Source organism: Astatotilapia calliptera, chromosome 7, assembly GCF_900246225.1.
Source record: "Astatotilapia calliptera chromosome 7, fAstCal1.2, whole genome shotgun sequence".
In the NCBI taxonomy this organism is placed as follows: Eukaryota; Metazoa; Chordata; class Actinopteri; order Cichliformes; family Cichlidae; genus Astatotilapia; species Astatotilapia calliptera.
The window spans coordinates 38,987,657-39,003,804 of record NC_039308.1 but is presented as its reverse complement, the minus strand read 5'-3'; the positions used below and the strand labels follow the sequence as shown (position 1 = coordinate 39,003,804).

At 45.1% G+C, this 16,148-nt stretch overlaps 1 protein-coding gene across 1 annotated transcript in view; it reads right to left on the bottom strand.

The window, feature by feature from the left end:
* gfra2b (GDNF family receptor alpha 2b) overlaps positions 1-16,148 on the bottom strand; it is a 143,112-nt gene that overhangs the window by 18,902 nt on the left and 108,062 nt on the right. The window lies entirely within an intron of this gene.

The following is a 16,148-nucleotide window of genomic DNA, read 5'->3' as shown; positions in this document are numbered from 1 at the left end:
TGGGATTTATCATCGGTTGATGGAGCACAACAGCTGGTGGAGGTGATTTAGCAGGTGTCATTAAACCACAGAAGAAGAAAAGAGTGTGGCGAGGTGACGTCAAAGCCCCAGTCAAAGCGCCAACAATGGAGGCGTGTGGGAAACATGACGTTCAGCTCTGTGTAACAGTTTCGATGCTGAGGACACGCCCTGATTATCGCTGAGCTTCACCCTGCATCTCGCTCAGATCAGCAAACTTTTAAAACAGATGGATTTACAGAGTGACTAACATAAAGAAAGTAAGAAAAGAGCAATTTTATTTAGCTGAAAATGATTCACAGATGGCATCATACGCTGTAACAGCTACAGAAATGGAAATGAATGGGAGCCGACTCTCGCAGATGTGAAGGGGACAGTTTTTCCTCTCTACATTTATCATACAGACCTGTCCCACACTCACAGACGAGTGGAAGTAAATCCAACAGATTATGTTTGAAGTCTTTCACACCAAAATTTCCAAAGACAAAAAGTGGCTGATTTGGACTCTTTGGAAAGAAGACGGGTTGTTTTGGCAGCAGCGTGGATGCTAATGAGACACTGGGGGAAAAATATCCTCCCCTCATGAAAGATGGGCGACGGCAGTGCCACAGTTGGCTGCTTATGAGAGATGAACAAACTGTGTTTAATAAGCTTCATGGGCTTGCCTCTCATTGCCTTGCAGTCTGGACCTCACGCTGAGTCCGGTTCGGCCCTCAAAACAAACTGATGAGTCAGCTTTTGTGCATGTGTAAAAAATTCAGACCTGACTGAAGAAAGAGAGAGAAGGGCCAGACTCTGATGGACTCTTTGCAGTAAGTGATGTCACTGTCCATGCATGCATCCACTTCCTGCTATTTATGAGGGCCAAATTAATGTTAAACCACAGTCCACGGCCTCGCCCACAAACCAACCAGTAATTCTCAGTTAAAGGTGCAGTTTATCAACACATGTTTAGTCAAGAGGAAGGGCGGCACACCAAAGATGCATTAAACATGCATCCCTACATGACACCAAACTCCATAACTGACTGAACACAGGGGAAAACAACCGCGGTGAGAGAGCAGCCATTTAAACTACACAATTTAGGTAACGAGCAGGGAGCAGAGCTACTGTTTCTCCATGTAAAACATTGAATTATCAGAGGTTTGGAGATCAGGGACAGGACCAAAACACTGCTGCTGGGAGCAGGCTTTTTAAAATGGCCGGATGTAGACAGGAACCATTTAGCAGCTGACATGTGGACAGACTAGCCCATGGGTTTAACCAATCAGGTGGAGAACACATTCTATCTGTTTTGTCCTCGGTCTGTTCCAGGATCCCATCCCGCTGTTTGGATAGGTGATGAGCCACCTCGGCTGACTCCTTTCGATGTGGAGGAGCCTGCCTCTCAGGCCGAGCACAGACAGCTTTGAAGGAAGCTTTATTTCTTTTGTTTGGATCATCTGATAATGCCACCATCAGGAAAACTGGACCAGACTGTGAATCGAACAAAGGCAGAGGGTCTCCCCAGACAGATGGGCTTATGGCTGAGACTCTGCCTGAAAGAGCCTGCCCTGCAGTGTTCCCACCACCCGGCTGAGGTGCTATAGGGGTCTGATGATTTGTCACTGGGAAGGTAACCAAAACAGCTTGTAAGGACATAATTTACTTTATTTCGATGACAGATTAATCTGCTGATATGCTTCCAGTATTTTCTGATAACAGGGAGAGGATAGAGTCCTGTTTCAAAGAGTCTGCTCTTCTGGATTTAGTTCTTCTTGAGGTAAAAACACAGACATTTCCCAGTCAACCAGTTCAAATCATTCACGCCATGCCCAGTTTATCCACTGAGCAGAGAGATTTCAACACAACGCCTGTGTTAATGCTGTTTAAGTGCTGTGAATGGAGTATAAAGTGGGTATGTAGCACTCAGACTGCCGTTATTTGCACTGTCGAAGTGTAAAGTCCTTCAGAAATGCAAACATTGTTAAAAACAGATCGAACAGATGCCCAGCAAACTCTCCTGAGAGCTGAAAATCCTTGTGGAAATATCCGCCTGATTCATGCAGTAGTTTGGGAGATTATCTGCTGTTCCTGCGTGCATGTCCTGCAGTATCCACTACATCATGCATATGTTAATGCACAAGAAACTGTCACAGGCAATAAGAGTAAAGCTGCTGAGCTTAATCTACTGCCTGTCCTACTTTTGTGTTTCACATCCCGTCTCTCCTCTTGGTTTCCTTTGTCTCGCTCTCCTCTTAAAGCCTCTCACCTGCTTCGTCTCTTTAACGTCGCTCTTCTTCTTCTCTCTTGAAAATTTTTGACAGACAGGTGAGGTGAAAGGTGGCGTGTGGTGACGGAGACGTGTGATCTTGTCGCTGTTTGAGACAGCGTGATGGGCTTTGTGTTTACGCCGAGCTTTAGCTGGCTGCCATCGCAGGACTGCATCATGTCCTCAGAGAGGACACGAGAGCGTGACACGGAAGACATGACTGTGTGGTGGCTGTAGAGAGTGATCGGGTGTGACAGGCCGACTGCAGAGTGACTTTCAAACAGAGGCCACTGAGTGTGTGTCTGTGTGTGGGTCTGCGTGTCTGTGTGTGCGTGTGTGTTTACACAGGCACATTATGACAAAACTCACTCACTTGAACACATCCTCTAAGCATCTCCAAGGAAGGCTGTCACTGATGAAGGTCAAGTGATCTCAGCTTTCTCAGACCTGCTGCTAAACTTCACAAGTTCCCGGGCCTCAGCAGAACCAGACCCTCCAGAACTTGGTGGAGGCTGGACCAAAAAAATAAAACTCACAGGAATGCAGTGCTTCATCCGTCCATCCACTGCAGGCCTGTCTCTGTGAGTGTGTGATGATGTTGCTGTATTTCTGTATTTTGAGTCCCATGTGCTCGTGTCCCGGCCAGTCCAGCTCATAGAAACTATGCGGGGACGTTATACTCTCCAGGAAACTGCTGACATCTGTGAGTCCTTCTGTTGATGATTATGATTATTTTTCTTTATGCTAAGACGATGACCGTTTCTCTCTAACTGATAGAGTTACAGGAGGAACTGTTGGTGCTGAACAGACCAATGACAGTAGCTGTAGATCTCTAAAAAAGTGAAAGGTCAGATTACACCGCTGGTTATGGCGCAGATTTCCAGCTGAAGCATAAATCCTCAGTAAGCTTGGAGCCTGTATTACAGCTTTATGCTGAAATACAGGCAGAGATCGGTGATGATGGTGCGGACTGGTTAGTGTGTGTCTGTGAGTAACTGCACAAACATGAGACCTTACTGAGACTCAGACTAGTTTATAAGCTTATTTTTGTGTCTTTGTTAAATCTGATCTTTGTGTTTGAATCGCCTGCACATACCAGCACACACACCTGCTCTCACATGAGAAACCAGAGCTGTGTTTATGAGAGGACCATCCTGACCTAAACCAGCCTGCCAGTGACCTGCGGCTAAACTGAGTCTGCACCCTCAAACCTCACCTAACCTTCAAACTGCTCATTCCAGAGACAGAAGTACCATCACTCACACACACACCGTACCATCGCACACACTCACACACACCTGCCCCTTCGCCCTTTGCTGCCTCGTCGTGGCAGATGCCATGTGAGGCATGAGCCAACTGCCGTCGAGCTCTTTGTTAGTTTTAAGGATGCATGAGGAGAGGGTTTACCACACGAGGCTGGTTTTTAAAGGACATCACCACCATCAGCCCATGACCTTCCTGCAGTTTTCCTACTAATAATTACTTCGAGTGACCTGAGGATCAGCTCCATCTGTCTGACTTCAAACCTTCACCTTCACGTGAAAACTTAAAAAGTAGGTCTGCACCTCTATAGTGCCTTTTGCTTTGGGTTTTATGAAGGGCTTTCATTTATGCCTCCTTCTGTCATCACACAGTCACAAACGTGCATGCATGTACGAGGCTTTGGTCGTACATGCACGGGTACAATCGTGTTCTGGAGGCTTAGGAGACCTGGCTGTTGTCAGCTCTGTTACCTGCTCAGTTTTCAGCTCAGTCTTCAGCTCAGGCATCAGCTCTGTTTCCAGTTCACCCATTAGCTCTGTCACCAGCTCAGTCAGTTGCTCAGCCATCTTTTCAGCCACTTCCATCCTCTGCTGGAAGCTCCGGTGAGCTCATTCAGCCAGCAGGGGACTGCATCTCTGGTGTTGGCCAGAGGGGCCGATGGCGCGATATGGCAGCCTTGCTTCTGTCAGTCTGCCCCAGGGCAGCTGTGGCTACAACCGTAGCATGCCTCCACCAGTGTGTGAATGTGAGAGTGAATGAATAGTGGCATTGTAAAGCGCTTTGGGTGCCTTGAAAAGCGCTATATAAATCCAATCCAATAATAATAATAATTATTATTATTATTATTAATAAATCCCGGACAGACTGTTTGCACTGCACTGCCCCAGCCGTTGCATCCTGTGCCGGCTGTGTGCCCCATGCAGCTACAGTTAGCGTCCCTTCTGCTGGAGGTCTCCATACCTGCTGGCCTTGCCTTTGTTCCTGCTGGAGGCCCAGGAGAGCCCCTTTGTTCACCTGGAGTCAGGGTCAGCTCCTGAAATGTTTATTAACTGTTTCCTGGGCTCCTGTGCCTTTCGTGGGCCTTTTGTTTCGGACTGTTTGAGTTCCAGGTTTTCTTGTGAACATTTTTGTTTTATTGATCAGTTTCAGGGTCAGTTTTAGGTTGTTTATTTAGTCTCCTCTTGTTTGCCTTAGTATTTTTCTATCAGTTCATTCGTGTCTGCATTTTGAGTCCACTCCTTACTACATACAGTCTGCCTCAGCCAGACTGTGACAGAATATTTGCTGAAGTTTAGGATGCTCAGTCAAATTAATCAGCTCTTCAAACTTAATACAACACGCATGGAAGCCATGACCCAGAAAAGTGGATTCACATCAAATTTTAAACCTGGCTTTAAACACTGAACATCTTATTAATCTCTTAATTAATATTTTACTCATGAACAGAAAGACTGAGCAGGCACAGGTTTGGTTTTGACTCATCTTTGAGACCGGATGTTTCAGACTCTTTCCTCCACTCTGTGAAACCTGAGAAGACTGATGACAGGAACCTGAGGGCATCAGTAAAGGCATTGACGGGTTCATATCCAGACTCATATCCACCACCACTAAAATAATCAGAGTATTTTACCCTGAAACAAAGCGCTTTACCCGTGCAGGAAGTAGTTAGCATGGTGACAAATGAAGGTCAGAGAGCGATGATGGCAGAGCCAAAGACAGCAGAGGAGTTGGGGCAGATTTAGCTGAGGAGTGCAGTCTGCTGCCTCAGAAACCACTTGATCAAATCCTGCCGAGCACTCATCTCCCTGCAGGGCTCGTTAAAGTTTCATCTCCACTAATCATCAACCGGCAGAGAGATGGAGCAGATGTACTGTACGCTGCCTGACCTAAGATGTTTCCTCTGAATTAGACTCAGACCCTCGTAATACCAGGACTCTGGAACAGCATGCATGAAAAAATATGTTTGAAAAAGTCATGCCTGCAGGTTACCGCGCGGAGGTGTTCGTGTGACAGCGGCAGGAAGTTCCCGAGCGTTCAAGTCTTTCTTTGATTTGATGTGTTTCCATCGTCTCGTGTTCAGACATGTTTGTATGAACTTCTTCTTACGGTCATTACATTTAGCACGCTCTTTGAATTTTGGTTTAAAGGTACCGGCTTTACAGCCACCGCTCAGACGCTCCAGGCAGCAGCCATCATAGAAGTCCTGGACTCAGCCATCTACATCAGATGACAACCGAGGCCTCGGTTTGCTGCTCCACTTCGTGGAGATTTATTCCATTAAGGGACCATTTTCAACTCATTAGCCTCTGTTTAGATAACACTTTTATTTGTAACATTAGCTAAAATATTTTTCCATATTTTCTTTAATAAACGTTAATATTTTTATTAGAATTTTAGACAGCAAGTGTTCATGAGTCACGTCTGCCCTGCAATATCTTTAGCTGCACTTGTAGCTAGCCTTTCATACCATCTGTTCAGATTTGTGTTCGATCATTTTATTGTATTACATTGAATTTTTACAGGCTGTGTCCACAGGCAGGGTTTTCTCTTCAACTTCAACTTCATGAACATGAAGCCAATTTTTTGAGTACAATGCAACTGAAGTATATAAAATCAAAGATTTATTTATTTATTCAAACAATTAATCTTTAATTAAAATGTGCTCAGTGAGAATTGAATGTGTAACAGTTGAGTAAATTTAATTAGAGCAGAACATTTTATATTTTACAAAATTATATGGAAAATTTCAAATTAAAAAGTGAGAATTTCAATGTGAAGTTGAAATTCAGAGTCTTTTCAGCACAGAGTTTTTTCCTTGCTAAGGTCACGACACAAACACAAAATATAACCAATCAGGATCGAGAGTGTGCAGACATGACAACATCAACACTGTAAATACCCACGGAGCACGAATGCATCACTTGTTCCCAACTAATAAATAACACATTCACACAGGACACACTATTACACACACACACACATGCACACAAACTCACACATTAATATTTAGTGTTTCTCCGATAAATCAGATCGTCTGTTTTCCTGCTCTCATTTATCGCTGTGCAGTGTGTTTGTGTCTGTGTGTGCATGTGTGTCTGCGGTGGTGTGTGTGTGCAAGTGAAGGTGAAGAATATTAAAATGAAATTACAGCGAGGCTGAGTGAGTCTAAATGCCCTCATTACTGACTGTCAGGCAGCACGATGTATTCGCAGTGACAGACACACACACTCAAGCCCTGCTGGAACGAATGAATCCAATTAGCTCTGCTGTACATCCTGACAAACACACATTAAAAGTGTATATGGTGATTTATAAGAGCTTCCATCAGCCGTCCATGCAGAATGTATGTTCCCTTATCCTCCCACTCTGACCCTGACTTGTCAGTCATGGTGTAACAGACTCACAGATCCCTCAAGAGTTATTCAATTATCAGGTCTGCATTAACGGGGATAAACAAAGCACAAACACACACACACAGACACACCTATGTGAATACTCAGCGCACATTAATGCTCACTAAACAGAACTGTGTGGCGTGGCAGAAAAACAGGATACCAGTGGAAATAAACTTCCTCAAACCTGGAGAAGCTTTCGTGAGTGGGGGAACAGAATGTGTATTTCAGCTTTAGGGGGCTCACACTCTTCTACAGTGAGGTGGGTCCATCCTTCAAGAACCCAAGAGGAGCAGTGCAGATCATTGAACCAGCTCCTTGCAGCCTCGAGGGCGTGTGAGTTTTTCCAGACAGTCTGCTTGTGTTTTCTGGACCTGGAGAAGAAATCTGACTGCAGCCCCTGTAGACGTGCTTGGTTTGCATCACCATAATGGACAGACGGGTGGGCCTCACAGCCTGTTTGATGTGTTTCTGTGGGTGTTACCAAGCAATGACTCCACTGCGGCACTTTTGCCGGGGTGAAAATCAGCACCTCCAAGTCTGAGGCCAGGGTTCAGAGAAGCAGAGCGCTGGGGTGAAGACTGAGGAGAGTGTGAAGGATGTTCTGCCCTCACCTGCTGTACCGAGGTGTGGGCGGTGACTGAGGTGGAAATGGGCTTCCACTGAAGGAGTGTGAGGGCTGTCCATAGGAGAAGAGCCATTGCTCCTTCACATCAACAGCCGACCACAGCTGGGCTGGTTTGACAGCTGGGCTGCATGGCGCCTGGGTGACCAGCACCGGGACATTACGTCGCTCTGCTGACTTGGGAACGTCTGGAGAAGGAGTACAGTTTATGACCTTCAGATGAAACTGCTAAGCTGCTGCTAACTTTATAACTCAGCTGAACCTGAATCCTCTCGTTCAGGGACGCCTCGATTGGCTGTGCTAATCCTGTTATTGGAGCCTTTCAGTGTTTTTAACTCAGCCATGTCTCAGACTGATTTTGTGTGCAGAACTGTTTGTTATCAGTTAGAGGATAATCAATGTGACATGTCATAAGCAAGCGATCATGAAGTGATCACAAATCCATGGGTGATGAATATGAAATGCAGATTTTGTGATGGGCCATTTAATTATGATTAGTCATCTACGGTGTGTAAATGCTCCACATGTCGTCATGAGTTAGGCACGGAGTTTGAAACCTGCGAGTGAGTTCATTCATTCACTCATGTGTAATAAATGATTTATGATTTGAGTACTTGTTGGTGCACATGCCTCGACAAACTTTTGATCTGATTATGAGATTTATTGTGCATGAAAAATTAAAGTGCAGACACTCCAAGGAAAATAGACAGGTTAACACGGCGGAGTCACACCTGTTTAAAGAACCACCCCATCAACTCATCAGCACAGAGAAAACACAGGAATAAAAGTTCCACACAACAACAAGACGCAGTGAAGCTCATCGCTCCATCAAGAGCACTGCAATCGCATCATCACACCCATCACTGCTGACATTATAACGAGTTCAGCTTTCAGCAGCTCAACATTACACGTGTGAATACTTCAGGGTCCCTGGACCACTGCAGAACCCCCACATGTTCACTGATGAGAGGATATAAAACTTGAATAAAAGTCTGTGGATGCAGAGTAGTGAAGCTCAACATCAGGTTCCATGTTCAGAAGCAATCAGTAGCGCAATTAGTGCTCACATCAGAAATGTCTGACAGCAGGATGGACTGTCCCTTTAATCCTTCCAGCTGCAGCGTGCTCCTAAATCCAGAAATAATCCAGGACCAACAGAGAGCTCTCGTGTGCACGTTTCCTGTCCCTGCCCTTGTAAAGACCTCAGGACACGAATGCGACACCGCCGGGCGCTGCACGTACGTAGATATAATTAGAAAAAGATTTAGTGCATGAGAAAGTGCAGAGAAAAGCCCCGCAGCATGAGGGTAACTGAAATCAGATAACTATAAAACAAGCAGGATGCTCACATCAGTAACACTGAGCTGTAACAGTGGATCATAAATCCATATATATTATATAAATGCTTGAGTATATGAGTATCACTTTGCTTTCTACTCATTTAGATGAATAGAGCACCTGAACAGCAGTGTGGTGCTTTGAGCAGAGTCTATTTCACATGAATCTGAGGACGTATATGAGGTAAAGTGTTGTGGGGTTCCACAGGGATCCATTTTGGGTCCCGTGTTAATCACCATGCTAGCCCTAGGGCTAATCGTGCAGAGCGATGGCCTTGGCTGCCTAGTCTCTGTGTCCTGTTAAAGCCCATCAGCTCTGATGACTCACACACTCGCTCTGCTTCATGGTGCAAAATAATCCCACCCAGCATAAGCACCGCCATTGGACCTTTGACTCAGAGCAGGTCATCCACGCTGTCCTTTGTCCTCCACATCAGTCATCCTCTCACACAGTTGAGCTTCACCTGAAATCTGAAGAGCTCAGACAGACGAACTCTGCAGCCTCTTCCTCTTCCTCTCTTCTTCTCTCCTTAAATTTTTTAAAATAATGAAAGCCTTCTAAAAGTTTGACCTCCTTTTTTTCATGTGTGTGATTGTAAGAATACTTGCTTTCTCTCATTTCCACTGAGTTAATAGTGATAACAACTGAAATAGTCACTTAAGGTAACTAAAGGTAAAGTAATGAAGGTCCCGTCTTTGTAAAGTTCCTGCTGATGATTAACTGTGCAGTTCTCTGCAACTCCAACACTACTCAAATTTCATTAGGAGCCATTACTCTGACATTACCATTTGTAAGGCGAGTAACTACAGACTGGGGCAAGGAGGTTCATAAATGATTGGGAGGGTAAGTTAGCTCATGATGTCAGTGTGTTTCCTTCCTGTCCTCCTCAGTATTTGGAGCTGTTATGGGTCTAAAAGCAGAAGAATTCCTTTTTCTAAATTCTGTGAACTGATCCTTTAATAACTTCTAACTTAACTTGTGATAGACTTGTTGGAGCTTTCCGCCGGGACACATCTGGCAAATGTGAGGATTTATGTGCATCAGATTCCTTGTGACCCCCATCAGACTGAGAATGCTCGCTGTAATGACAGCGGGGCGTATGCAAACACATACACACACTCATTTGCCGAGGTGCATGGCACTAAACTGCTTCCCCAAACCCACCAGCAGCGACGGAGGCGGCGGCTCAGTGCTGCTTTAAGGCGAGCGAGCCAATCTAGCAGCGGCAGCGCTCCATTACACGGTCAGTGAGGTGGGGTGGTGCCGTGATGGAAATAGCTGCCTCTTTTCTGTAGGTCACAGAGGACGCCGGTACACGCACCAGGCCCGTCCGCTCGCGCCGACGTGCTTGTGATTCATCTCATTTCCTCTGCACTCGTCTGAAGCCTGCTTTCCAGGTTGGGGGGGGGGGCAGTAAGACGAGCTCACCCTGTGAAGATGGTGCAGAAAGCAATATAACCATGAGTGTGACCGAGGGCGAGCCATCCTGATGCAGACGCTGGCTCGTCAGCTATGCTAATATGTAAATATGCAAATGAGCATTTCCACTCAGGGACTCTTAATTAAAGAAACAGCGAGAGAAAACAAAGCAGCAAGATCACCAGACACAGACAGGAAATTGTGTGCACCCAGGTTAAACATTCAGGAGGAGCGCCACGGTGATGCCACCAATCAGAGAGCAGCCCCTACCTGCCGCTCGCCCTCATATTCAGAACAAACAGCGCCATGTTTGCTCATCGTAATGAGATCCAAACCAGGATCTAAATCACTCCAGAGTGCTGTTTGCAGTTCAGAGCAGCTTCAGTGCCTTGCTTTGTTCTCAGCCCCAGAACCACAGCCGGAACCACAGGCCCAACTAAATACTCACGCCCGAGCCCTCGGACCAAACCGCCACCATGGCCGCCTCAGAGAGACCACACCTCTGATACCGGACGCAAACACCACCTCTGTGGAAGCACTGAAGAGAGAACATCCACCAGGTCACTGCAGCCACGTGCTAAACAAGTTTCTAAAACCCAGTCACGTCAAGTTATTCATGAGCATGGTGGACCAACGTGCCACACAACTAGCTGGAAAAAAGCAAAGCAAGAAAATACTGAAGACTAGAAGAAAGAAAAGTGTCAGAAACTAAAGATGTAAAGACTTCAAACAAAGATTTTAAAGATGAGTGTTGGAGAGGTCATAATTTGAAGAGCCAGACCACTGAGCTGCTGACCTTAACGAGCTGTTAGCACTGTGCTTAGTTAAAGTTCAGAAAGGTAAGAGTGCTGATCCATGTACTCACTTCAAAACAAACAATAAAATGTTAAAATCAATTCTAAAGCGCACTAAAGTGAAAAAGAGGGAAACACAATCTCGTTTACGAGCGCCTGTCCGGAGAAGAGCTGCAGATGCTGGAATCAATGAGCAGATGAGAGAATGTTTTTAGTCTCTGCAAGTCTAAAAGATGATTCCCTTTCAAGTCAGGTGTTATAAGTACAGTTATGTATACCAGGCATGAACAGGTCCACACCTGTATATGGACAAACCCTCAGCAGCCATGATGGACACAAGGACAGCAAATCATGTAAATTAACAGGTGGTGTATACCAGCGGTCCTCAAACCCCGGGCCTCGGACCGGTACTGGTCCGTGAGTCGTTTGGTACCGGGCCGCGAGAGTTGAGGCTCCGGTGTGAAATGTATGGTTTTCAGGGTTTTTATCGGTTTTCAGCGTTATTTTGTTATCGTTTTTATTGTTAACTCGGTTTTCCTGGGTCTTTTCACGTGTGTTATGAATAAATCTTCTTTTTTTCGGTGCCGGTACTAGTTTTATTTTGTTGTATTTATCCGCGACACATTAAAGGCCGGTCCGTGAAAATATTGTCGGGCATAAACCGGCCCGTGGCGCAAAAAAGGTTGGAGACCGCTGGTGTATACCATGACTCCGTGCAGAGATCTGCAGGTGAAGCCTGAGTGCACACAGGTGAGTGTGTGCACTCAGCGGGAGCTCTGAGAGGTGCCGCCGTCTTTGGCTCAGTGAAAATGAACAGTAGGTCTGACTGTGCTCTTATTTGAAATGCAAATAAAGTCCAAAAACCTTTTAGAGCACCCCGTAGGTTTCTCCTACATTACCTGTGGCAAAGGCCAAATTTAATTACTCCTTCTGTCACTCAGAGTCCCTCTCCCAGCAGTCGTTTCATCCCAGCTGCTTTTCAGCCTCAGTGGGAGGCAAGCCACCCTCCGAGGCCGCCGAGACCCGGAGGACCTGCGGGATTCCCATGATTATGCAGCTCTCCGCTCTCCATCCGGGGTTAATGGAGGCTAAAAGGAAAAGAACGAGCCTGCTCCGGATTCTTTTTACAGGCAATCAAACACGATTCATGCTCCATGTGTGATACCGGCCGTCACCTGCAGTGCACTCTGAGGGGAGGGAGGGGACTCGTTGGGGGGGTCGTGGGGACATTTATTTGGATTTTTGCCTTCTGGCTTTCAGGTTCTTTTGGTGGTCTTACTCCAACTCCCACTCACTGATGTATCTGCTGCTTCTCCATAGGTCACACTTAGACACCGAAACCACAGAAACCTCCTGCTGCTGTCACCGAGAGGAGCTTGTAAAAACCTGGGAGCTGTCTGCAGGGGCAAAGGATCATCTAAATACTCCACCAATAACCACGTCATGACTTTCGGGCCATGCCGCGCCCACCCAACAGCTGACATAACCTCTCCATATGTGGGCAACCCAACATGAGCCACTGCCCGAACTGGACTCCGGACTTCTCTGCCAGGTTTCTCAGTGAGTCCTAAAAGCAGCCCAGGTTAGGTCCCGAGGAGTCATCGAGGAGTTGAGTTGCTGAATCAGCTGATTGAAGAGTGGAGGAGCTTTCCTGCATCATATGTTGGAAATACACATTCTTAAAAACAACCTTTGCACATGTGGGAGCAATAAGAGCATCAATCTATCACCTTCACAGGTTCTTCACAGTGAAGAGATCCAGCCTGCTGTGGAGGAGCATTGCTGCTGCTGAAGCAACAAGCAACTTTTGATGGGAAGAGAGCTCAGCCCAGCAGGCAGGTCAGCTGTTTACATGCTTCTCTCTAAGCATGCTCAACCCGCTGAACTGATACCCACATGGAGGACAGAATATGTGACTGAAAGCTGACAGCAGGACGGATAGAGACGGTAAACCCCGGAAAACTGGCAGAACAACCTCGGGATGAGTTCTCTCCGGCCACCGTGTGAGAATTAAATATGCCACTGGTGCACTAACAAAGGATCTCAGTTCAACCTTCAGGTGTTAGCACCTTTCCTCGAGATTACCAAACCGTCCCACCCGCATCGCTGTTTGTTTCATCCAGATGGTTTGAGGTCTGGATTCTGGGAATACCTTTAGCTTGGAGCCCCTTCTGGGGATTTTAAAGGTTGCCTGACATTTACATGTAAACAGCCAAGTGACTTCAATGTGAGTCACTGTGATTCTTACACCTGCTTCAGAGGTTTTCCTCTGTATTTCTATATTTCCTGTATTTTTCAGACTATAAGGCACTTAAAATTCTTTAATTTTCTCAAAAATCGACAGTGCGCCTTATGTATGAATTCTGGTTGAGCTTACTGACCTCAAACCGATTTTTTGTGGTACACGACACTCAAAAATCTGCTTCAACATAATATTATGGTGTGATTATAAGGACCCCAAAATGGCACCTTTTAAGAGACATGCTTACGGGCCGAAATCGGCCACCTGTCAAACTCAGACACTGAAGATCGAGAATTTGATGGATTTCTGGACGAAGAATGAACTGAAAAAGTGAGTGTTTTGTTCTGTATTTTATGTGTTACAACTGAACAATGTTGAGAGTTATCGTGAATGAGTTGATTAAAGTTTGAATTATGTAACAGTTTTGTTTTGCTTAATGCACCTTATAATCCGGTGCGCCTTCTGTAACAAAATAGACCCGTTCATTGATATTGTGCCTTATAATCCGGTACGCCGTATAGTCCAAAAACTACGGTACATTATCAGTTGTAATCACACATAAATAAATCCAGGACCAGGACAAGAGTGGGAGAAGATCCACACAAGGACCCTCTGGCTGTTTGCTGACCACTGTTTCATTATCAGCTCATTTTAAAAAAAGACCTGATCTCCTCTTTAAAGGCTGAAACTGAAGTCCACATGAAGAGGTGGTTGCATGAATCTTATCTGGACCAAAGCTTCACTTTGTTCACTTTACTGTTTCACCATAGGCACCAAGTGTACTAGGGCTGGCATCTGGAACAATACACAGCTAAAAATGTCATATTAAATTAAAATGTAATATATTTCCAAAGCATAAAGAGTACTTTATGAAATGTACCTGTACATAACGTTAACATTCATGTCACAGAGCTTGAATTTCCACCAAACCGCACCAGCGGAGCTCAGGCTGCACTCCCGGTCATCAGATACATGCACGAAACAAATGTTTGACCTTTGAACTGCACCCCGACACTAACACAGAACCAGTGAAAGGACGCTAGCAGTCACAGTGATTGAATGGTTCTGTCTGCTCGAGCAAGTAAGCAGCCTTGGTATTAGCATTCAGAACTACCTGAAAACAATCCAGGGCAGATTTACTAGTTGAGGAAAACAGCGATCGACAGAAATCCATACAGGACAAGACTGAGTACATCAACTTACACCATCTTACACCCCAAAAATCCCTCCATAAGCTTCAACTGGTTCAAAACTCTGCTGTTCGCATTATTATCAGAATCCCCTCCTACCAGCACATCACCCCTGTTCTTCAGGAACTTCACTGGCTCCCAGTGAAATTCAGGATAATATACAAACTTCTTCTGCTCACCTTCAAGACCCTTCATAACCTTGCTCCTCCTTACCTTTTTGACCTGTTAAGCACTACCTACCCGCTACTACTGCCCACTCACTTTGATCTTCTTCTTCTTCTTCTATCTCGTGCCTTCTTTCCACCTCACCACAGTGGGAAGGAGAGCTTTCAGCTGCTCTACTCCCAGGCTGTGGAGCTCTCTACCCCCAGATTTAAGAAACATTGATTCCCTCCCCCTGTTTAAATCTTTAACTCAAAACCTATCTGTTCAAATCTGAATATTCACTGTGAACCCACTGTTTGTTTTTGTTTTTATTGTCCTTCATTTTGTCATCTCTATTATATGTTTTATTCTATTGTTAAGTGTCCTTGGGTGTCTTGAAAGGCGCTTTTAAAATAATTTAAATAATAATAATAATAATAATAATAATAATAATAATAATAATAATTATTATTATTATTATTATTATTATTATTTTATACTTATTATTTTATACTTATTATTATTAATAATTATTATTATTATCATTATTGTTAATATCTATAGAAACTATATACCCTGGCAGCAGTCAGGGGGCCCGTTAGCATCAATAATAACCCGATCGATATATCAATGACTGATAAACATGTGTCAGAGTTGACTGTATGTCCACTGTGTTCGCTCATTATCTTCGTGCCGCTGTGACGGCTCGCCCTACTCTAACTTCAAGTTCCTCTTCATGTTGTAAGCCTGACTCATGCAGGTAATCAGTCCTTGTTACAGATGTCTGTGTTTATTTGTATGAAACATCTGGAAACACGGCCTCACTGTGTGACTGCACATCTGATATTTCTGTTTCTCTGCTGAAGCAGCTTCATCACTCAAAACCACGAAGAGACAGCATGTGCTCACTTTAATCAGACAAGTCCATCAAGTGCTTAACCTCCACCGTCAAGGCTGAGTGCGCACACACACATACACACTAACACACACATACACACTAACACACACATTCCCCACTCATACATGAATAAGCTTGATGAGATGAGTCTGACCTCAACTCTGTGCTGAATGTATGAAGGTGCTGGAAGGAAACAGTTTGAATCATTAAATGATGGCAGTGAGCTCTGTGAGCTCAGCCTCAACGGCCAGGCTGAACCAATGAAAATGCTGAAAATGTGTAGCAGGAAATAAAAAACCAAACAGGGACTGACGGACTGAAGGTGGCGATAAAACTGACCTACAGGAACAGGAGGCCTGATTCCAGCCTGAGATCTTCTCCCAGAGCTCGACTAACAGGTTCAGGTTCAAATGGTCATCAATCCAAACAAAGCTCTCGGATATTAATAAAATGACTGACCTGTAGTCTATGAAGAACATCCTCACGTAGCTCTTCCTGTTCTCCAGATGGCTCAGCACTCTCTGTGAAGGGCGATGGACCGATTTGCTCTGTAAGCAAACTACTACCCCTCCAT